The sequence below is a fragment of the Sinocyclocheilus grahami genome, unplaced genomic scaffold, assembly GCF_001515645.1.
Source record: "Sinocyclocheilus grahami isolate Dianchi unplaced genomic scaffold, SAMN03320097.WGS_v1.1 scaffold1776.1, whole genome shotgun sequence".
NCBI classification, from domain to species: domain Eukaryota; kingdom Metazoa; phylum Chordata; class Actinopteri; order Cypriniformes; family Cyprinidae; genus Sinocyclocheilus; species Sinocyclocheilus grahami.
Window position 1 is genome coordinate 75062 of NW_015506955.1, and position 9299 is coordinate 84360.

The window sequence follows — 9299 nt, forward strand, 5'->3', positions numbered from 1 at the left end:
TATTTTAAATTGGCCTTTGAACTTAGCTTTATTGCATGGCAAAAAAAAAGTGTTACCTTGCCAAAGCACTGACAGAGCCCACTGATCTAATGGCGTTGTTGAGCGCTCTGAATGCAAACTTTGCATGCAACAATCAGGCAGCAATTGACAGCAATCTGATCTAGTGGCATACAGGCATCGTCAGATTGACAGTACCGAGTACTCTAGCCCAATAATGTTGGGGGATCCGGTGGATACAATTTTTCTCTTGATAAAAACCAGGCGTCTTGTGGCGTAATGCTGCACTAAACAACGTATTTTAACATTAAAATGACGGCCGCTAGTTAGCGCAGGTGTCGCGCACGCACATTCGCATTGACATTCTCCGCTTCAAAAAAATTGTTTCCTTAAACATGCATAATGTCAACAAACGCCAAGACCTCGAGAATATTACAGTTCATGGCCCCAGATGAGCGCCGTCAGTTTGGAATCGAGGTAACTGCACTCCAGTAACTTAAATGAGCTGGTTAAGCGAATGGTGCATGATCGATGTGCAACAAAACGCACCAGCAAGCAACTTGCTTCTCTTTATATGTGTTCTAAATGATATTTACATTAATATTAGTTCTCCACAACGCCACTACAAGAAAATGCACATTCTAGAATTTATAAAAACGTCAAACAAACCAGGTTAAAAGCTTTGTAACATCCACGTGTGATGTATTCGGTGGTGGCCACAGGCTTGGTGTTGACCTGGATTTGACATTATCAGTAGTGCATCCACAAAAATATATAGCAACATGTTATATATATATATATACAACAACTATAGCCCGAAATATAGATATATACCCTGGTACTACAAAAACTGTATTTTTCCCCACTCTCTCTAAAATGAGCGTACGATAACCGATTCCCCTTACAACAAAAAAGTACTGCTGTTGTTGTTCCATGGTCTGATCATGATATCATATTATAATGCCTTGGTGTTTTAATATATATCACAATACTGAATCACCATATTCACATGCCATGTGTTTATCTGCTACTCCAAGATATTTAAAAAAAAGTAATCTCATGAAGGGATGGGCGTATCGATCCGAAGTATCGATATATCGATACTGACGCGAGTATCGAAAGTATCGATACTCAAACAAAAAATATCGATATTAAGGTGCATTTTATTTACCAGTGGTTTTGTTTATTTAACAAAAATAATAATAATAATAATGCGTACAATATGCATTGAATTGGACGAATAACCTTTGTTAGCGAGTAATTGTGTAGAATAGAACTATTTTCCTGCTCATCTGAACACACGCAAATGTTGCAAGACAGAACCAATCCTTTAAAGAAAGTGTTCACTCACTGCTGACAGTGCATTCAAACAGGGCTGCGTTTCCCAAAAGTATCATAAGAAAGCATTAAAGCTTTTGGGAATGGCAGCCCTGAACAATGCTTATCAGAGAACAGAAAACCCCCCATAAATGTTTGAGTTATTTCACAATAAACAAATTGAAATCGTAGCTTACATAGTTTGTGCAATTACAATTATTTAAATTGAACATTGAAAGATAATATTGATCATGTTCTATTCTGTAATGTTAATAGAAATCATACACTGTCAGAATAAAAAGGTTGTATTTTATGCATGCAGCAGCCATTCACTGGCAGTCCCTAATGGCAGTACAAAATATTGCACTAAATCAAAAGTTCAAATGTTACAAATAAGTTAGAATATTAATGTTGTAATACTGGTAGCACTAATATACAAATGTGATGATATATGTTACAAAAAAGTAACAATTTTGAAATACGTTGATGGTTGTATTTTTTTGTATTTGATCTCCGTACTCCTATCAATGTTGTATAAGGTTTTTTTATGCATAATAGTAACCCTAGAATGTGATCAACAGTTTAAAATAGCTGGGCTAAGATATATAACAATTTTTAAGACTGCAGAAATATGTTAATTCAGTATACACATTATCCCACCGGTTACAATTGTGACTGACCATAAAATACAATTTTTAACACCCTTTTCCAAAAACAAAAAAAATTATTGATTATTTCAAAGGGTTACTAATGACACATCATTTGGATATTTTCATGTCTGGGAAAAATATATCGATATCGACGATACTGCCTTGAAAAATATCGGTATCGTATCGAAAACAAAATAAGGGGTATCGCCCATCCCTAGTCTCATGTTACTGTTGTACCTCTTGGTGTTTATTTGGCAGCGGGGGTTCATGTTAAGTGAAATGTAATATTATTACAGTGTAAGTGTTTGTTAGGGGGGGTTTCATGTTCAGTCACTTTTTGCAAAACATGGCAGTTATTTAAAGTGTAAAAATAGTTTTTCAGCTCAAATAAATTAGCTTTAGCATGAATTAATATTTTTATATACTTTTTGTCTTAGTCTTTGTCTTATTCCAGCGTCTGGCTTGGCAAATGCAAGACATCTTTTCTTTTTTTTTAATTCTTTGATGAAGAGAAAGTTCCAAATAATTATTTTAAATATAAATATTTTGTAATATTATACATTTCTCAACTGTCACTTTTGATCTGTTTAATGCATCCTTGAATTAAAAAATAAATAAAAATTGATAAACAACTTTTGGTTGTGTATGTACTTTTATGTCATACATTCTTTTTGGTTTGTTAGCTTCTCATCAGCTCATTTCATTCACAGTTAATTTATCTGGTTTCATTGAGTACTCTGACACCATTTGAGACAACCAGCCACCTTAAATATCCACGGATGATGAAGCTTGGTAGAGGTAGGATGGAAACTGAATTCTTCCATTAGAATAATTATCATCAAATTTCTCCTGTATATTCGCTTCTTTGTCCTCTGCGAGACACTCTAACCTCTTTCCCCATAGATGTTACTTTGTATGGCCTAGAGCTCGGCCTTCTTACAATGAAGAAAGGCGAGTTCTCCCGTTTTCTCTTCATGCCCAAATACGCCTATGGGGACCTTGGGTGCCCCCCGCACATACCTCCATTAGCCATGGTCCTCTATGAGGTGCAAGTCCTCGATTTCCTGGACTCGGCACAAGTTGATGAATTCATGGATTTGAGTATGTAAGATTGAATGCATTTAGCTTGCTTTTGTTTGTTTGTGGTGTCTGAGATTGTCGTTTCTACATTGTTCTTTAGGATGAGCAGAACAATGTTCCTCTGACCACATTTCTGAATGTACTGGACACACAGCGAAGCTTTGGCAACCTCTGCTTCAATAAGAAGCGCTATGAAGATGCTCGAGAGAGATACAAGCAGGTTCTGTGCTTATTAGTTTCTCACTTATGGCTGTATGTAAATGGATAGTAGGAAAATGTGTCTTGAGACCTTGTAGTTTATCCTAATAATTGACTGTGATGTAACATTCGTGTAACACAACTCTTGGTCCATGGTATAGGCCATGACACTTTTGCAGAATCGTGAGCTGGTGGATGATGAAGAGAAGCAGCGTCTTGAGGAAATGAAATTGCCTTTCCTGCTCAACCTCTCACTCACGTACCTCAAACTGGAGAAACCCCAGAAGGCCCTTTGCTATGGTCAGAAAGCACTGGACATCAACGCTCAGAACACTAAAGCGCTCTTACGCTGCGGCCAGGTTAGGCAACATGTTGTCATTTACATTTTTTTTTTGGTAACCTGATCATAATCTTTCAGTAAAATACATATTGCTATGTAAAATCTAGGGCTTTCAATTGAGTGCAAATTTGTATAAAATCAGGATATTCTGATAAATTAACTGAACAGTTATAATGTTGCATTTTCTCTTGGGTTCGGTTTGCTTTCACAAGGCAACATTTCAAAATGTACCAAAATGTGTTCATGCAAGTCACATGTGGGTAAAACTGTCCTCTCATTGGTCAGAGTGCTGCTGTTTATATTCTGCGATTCTGCCACTCTCGCCAGCCATCCATCAAGATGGACTGACAAGTCTGTTGGGTCAGATTGCTTTCTTATCACTGCTCCAGATTTCATTTTCAATCGGACTGAGACTACCTCTTTCAGGTGATCTCAGCCTGATTATTTTTGTGCTACTCTGAGGGCGATTGCTATGTTCATATATGACAAAACTAACCGACATAAGGGAGAAAATGTGACAGGTTTCAAAACAAACACTCCAAACAAACCAGGTGTGAAAAAGAGTAATTGCATACATAAGATCTGATTCATCTGAATATACCGTTTTATTTCCATTTCAATGGAAATAAAATCATTTGTTGATTCCTGGCCTACGGCAATCCATTTTGCAATCGAGTTTGGTAATCTGACAGAGATTCGCGAAACTTCATTGGACAGCATGGCAATTTCACCACACTATAGCTTGTTTGCAATCACGTGATTCTGATGACGCGCGGAATTCAGATGGAGGGCAGGAAGTGAAAAACTGAATGGATGAGATGTAGGAAAGTCCGTAGTATACTGGTTTAGAACTATAAGAGAAAGGTATAAACAGAAAATCAAAACATATGTTGGACGTGATCCTTATGTTATGAAGAGGAGCGATTTTTCAACTAAATTGAAATACTTGCCTGCCATCGAGTTGGTGGATATAGGCTAAGCAGTTGCTTACCTGAACTAACCCTGATTGCAAGCAAGCTATTTTGAAAGTGAATCCCGCATTTATATGAGGGATGCAGGATATATGCCACTCCTGAAACTTTGTTGCATGTACAGGGTATGTGGCCGTTGGTCCTGTTAGCAGCATGTAAAACAAAACTTTCATTCAAATTCTGAATTTATTATAGCTTAGAAAGCGAGCAAATAGTGCTTCCATATAATCACTAAAAAGCTGTCACTCACTTCAGTTTATCGCAGTCTCACAATGTTCCATTATAATCAATGAAGCTCTCTAAACTGCACATATGATATCTTATTCACATCGTGTCTATGTGTGGCGTTTAGCAATGAGTGAATTCTGACTGTCTCATGCTGAATGAGTGAGAGTTGGCAGGCCTGTACCTATTTATATATTTCTTTATTAATATCTTATTATATTATATCTTATAGGGATAGTTCACCCAAAAATGAAAATTCTGTCATTAATTACTCACCCTCGTGTTGTTCGAAACCCATAAAACCTTCGTTCATCTTCGTAACACAATTTAAGATATTTTTGATGAATTCTGAGGGCTCTCTGACCCTCCCATAGACAGCAAGGTAACTACCACGTTCAAGGTCCAGAAAAGTACCAAGATGATCGACAGAGTAGTCCGTGTGACATCAGTGGTTCAACTGTAAAGTTACGAGAATACTTTTTTGCGCAAAGAAAACAAAAATAACGACTTTATTCCACATTTTCATCTTTACTGCGTGCGTCACTTTGGACGCGCGTTCACGACAGTATCATGATGTGAGCGTGTGGTGGCGCTGACCCAGATCTTATTTTTGTGCTAGTTACCTTGCTGTCTATGGGAGGGTCAGAGAGCCCTCATATTTCATCAAAAATATCTTAAATTGTGTTCCGAAGATTAACAAAGGTCTTACAGGTTTCAAACAACACAAGGGTGAGTAATTTTCAGACAGAATTTTCATTTTTGGGTGAACTAACCCTTTAACCATTTGCACACACGAGCATTTTTTTGTTGAGCGTGTTTAAAAATTATTATTTTTTTATTTACACATTCAGATTAACGTCTTTGACCACTCTGTTGCTATTTTTCTGTGTCTCAAGCAATGAGCGCAATGTTTTTAAGACAGCTGTTCCATTCTGTTGTGCTCTGATTAGCTGATTTTGAGCACTTGGGCTTGTTTTGTGTGAAAGGCACCTTGTTCATTTTTTTTACTGTCTGTTCATTTGGGGCCAGATTGGACTTTCAAAAACAAAGGTAGTACATCACGATTGAATTGCTGTGCTGGCGGGACAATTCCATATTATTAAATTTACTTCAGATTCATAAAGATTTATATTTTAATCAATTACTTTTGTATAATTTGTACTGAAAACGTACCAATAGTGTGTGTTTTTTAGTGATCACACTAAGTTAGTTGATTTAGCACATTAACAGGTTAAATTAACAGCCCTTATAAAGAGCTATTTAGCTTCCTGAAGAAACTTCCAGTCATTTGTGTTCAATTTGCTATTAAAGAGGAAGACTTTATGGAATGACTGATCTGATTTTTTTTTTTTTTTAACGAGGCCTGTTTGGAGATGAGCGACTATGAGAAGACACAAGATTACCGTACACGCGCTCAGGCGAAAAAGCCATTTGACCCTGACATTAACACCTTGCTGAAAAAGCTTGCTCTGTAAGTTTTCCTTAACTGATAGTTTTCTCAAGTTTTCCTACAGTACATATGTGAATGTGAAAGCTGAACAAATCTGCTGATCTTTTACAGCTGCTACACGGACTATTTGGATGTTCTCTGGTTTTAAGCGGACGGAAAACTAAAGATTGCAGTGTCCATGGTGGTGGTCTTTACCATTTTTCAAATCCCCCAGATTGACCACAAATGGGCAATATAAACCCAACAAATTGTAATTTTGGTTTGAGTATGCAACATTGCCTCAAATGTTGTCATGCTTTTATTGATTATAGTTCACTTTTTTTTGTTCTGTGTTGTGTTTGCCAACACTATATACAGTATATATATATACATATATATATAGAATTTTTTTTTGACATGGCTCTCTCTGTTATCTATGTTAATTTAAGATAAGCTTTATTATGAGAGAAAGTCAAGATTTTGTAGTGTTACGTTCAGTATTATGTTCAGTACTCTATATGGAGCATCAGGATGTCTTTAAAGTGTGTGGTTGATGTTTCAGAAATTGTTAATTATTTCAGTTTTTTCTCACTCTCATATTTTTTATTTTTTTATTTTATATGATTTTATTTGTTTGTTTTCTTTTCTTTTTTTCTTTTTGTATGCCATGCAATGCATGTGCTGTCTTGATTTTACTTATTTTCATTCTAAGTCCAATGTGTCATGACTGGCAAACTATTTTGTGTGTTAAGGTGTTAGTTCACCCAAAAATGAAAATTCTGTCATTAATCACTCACCCTCGTGTCGTTTCAAACCTGTAAGACCTTCGTTCATCTTCGGAACACAAATTAAGATATTTTTGATGGAATCTGAGAGCTGTCTGACCCTGCACCCTACAAAAAAGATTCTCGTAGCTTCGTAAAATTACGGTTGAACCCCTGATGTCACATGGATTATTTTACCGATCTCCTTGCTACGTCTCTGGACTTGGGAACATTTCAGTTGTATTGCTGTCTATGCAGGGTCTGAGACAGCTACGAGAATACTTTTTGTAGGGTGCAGGGTCAGACAGCTCTCAGATTCCATCAAAAATATCTTAATTTGTGTTCCAAAGATGAACAAAAGTCTTACGGGTTTTAATGACAGAATTTTCATTTTTGGGTGAACTAACCCTTTAAATTTAGAAGTTAACATGTACACAATAAGTTGTTCTGCCTTGCTCAGAGTTTTGAATTTTCCTTAGATTTATATGGAAATTAATAATACACAAATTGTGTCTAATAAAAAGTGAACAAAACTGTCATTATATACTGTATATATAATCAGAATCAGAAAGAGCTTTATTGCCAAGTATGTTTGCACATACAAGGAATTTGTTATAGTGTCACAAGCTTCCAGTACACGGAGACAACAACAACACACAGATAATAAAAATGAGATGTAAATAAAATACACATGCATAAATATAAACCACAAAAAAAAAGAATAAATTGGATGTACAGGTGTGGTATAGATGGAATAGGAATATAATAAAATAAAATAAGTTGTAGGGATGTACTAGGGTTTAGGGTGATAAATAATTATAAGGTTATTGCACATACTGTACTTTTACCTTGTAATGTTTAACCATACCCTAATATGAGTCTTGTCATCTAGCTGTTTTGTTTTGGTACATTTTACTGCCTAGTCTTTCCTCCCTGTGCTATCACAGAAATGCCCAATCTGCAGCAGCCCCGTTTAATATTTTGTCATGTAATTTTCACAAAATATTAAACCATGTGGTGTCATGCTGCACAAGTTTTTTTTCAGAACTAATTTCACTTTTCTAAATTCGTTCGGCTAGTGTTTTAGTGATTTTTAGTGGCTATTTGAAGTCAGTTCTTCATAAATCCACACAGGTGTCCACGGAGTAACCACAGGTGTAACTCATCACGTTTACATAATCACACATATGTAGCATTGTATATAGTAAGTTGCGTTGGATAAAAGCATCTGCTAAATGAATGAATGGAAATGTTTGACAACCACAAGATGTCACAATATGTTGTAAGGCCATTTAAGAAGAATTTAGCAACACAGCATTGAGTTTTTGTGAAGGTTTGTGCTGGAAAGTTCCATTCGGATTAACTGAGCTTGCCTCACTATGGAGTTGTAAGGATGCCCTCTTTTAAGAGAGCCAGGCTTCCGACCACACTGACCTATAATATTTAAGAAAACCCCCTCAGTGATTTGTAGAGAGACGATCCATTACTATTATATGTAACTGTTATGAATAGCCTTTTCTGTGCCTGAACGAGGAGTGCAAACACGCTTAATCTTAAAACAAACAAAAGGTCTGTAAATCCTTGGACTACAGATAAAGACATTGCTCAGCTTGGTTTCCCCGTCCTTGGCAACTTTAGTCCAGTGCAGTCCATCCTTTCTTGTTTGTGTTTCTTTTGAGTGTTGCTCTGCTGACGTTTACCAGATGTGAAGATGTAATTATGTGTGTACAAAGTGAAGTTTGTTATACATGACCCAGACCTGTCCAGGTTCTTTGGGTTTTCTCCTGTACTAAGCTCTTAATTGGTGCTTGGCACCAAGTTAATTTCTCAAAAACATAGGTCTTTAAACCTGCAGATTTTCCAAAGCAACATGTAGGCCTACAGTATTCTCTAAATGTCTAGCAACCTGTCTGTGTTTTAACTTAAAGGGAAAGTTCACCCCAAAATTCTGTTGTCATTTACTCACTATAATGTTCCAAACCTATATTTTCTTCTACATAACTCAAAATAAGATGTTATGAGAATGTTTTTTTTCCATCTTCTGTTTTCAATTATAATTTTTTTTTAATATTTGTGTTCCACAGAAGAATGACATACAGATTTGGAACAACATAAGGGTGAACAAGTAATTTAGTGACATTTAGAGACATTTGTGACTTTGTCTGTAACTTAATACTCAACTGATTTGAAAGAATATTTAACATTTTGTCAAAATACAGCTACTTTTGAATGGCCTACAGTGGAGAAACAGACTTTTTGTGAACATAAATAGCGTAATGGCATCCACCAGAAAAGGCTAACTGCTCAACTTTTAGTCACACTGAAACA

The 9299-nt window shown here is 36.1% G+C and overlaps 1 pseudogene; it reads left to right on the forward strand.

Annotated features, from left to right (window-relative positions):
• Window positions 1–399: 399 nt before the first annotated feature.
• On the forward strand, window positions 400–6376 carry LOC107572576 (inactive peptidyl-prolyl cis-trans isomerase FKBP6-like; annotated as a pseudogene).
• Window positions 6377–9299: the final 2923 nt, after the last annotated feature.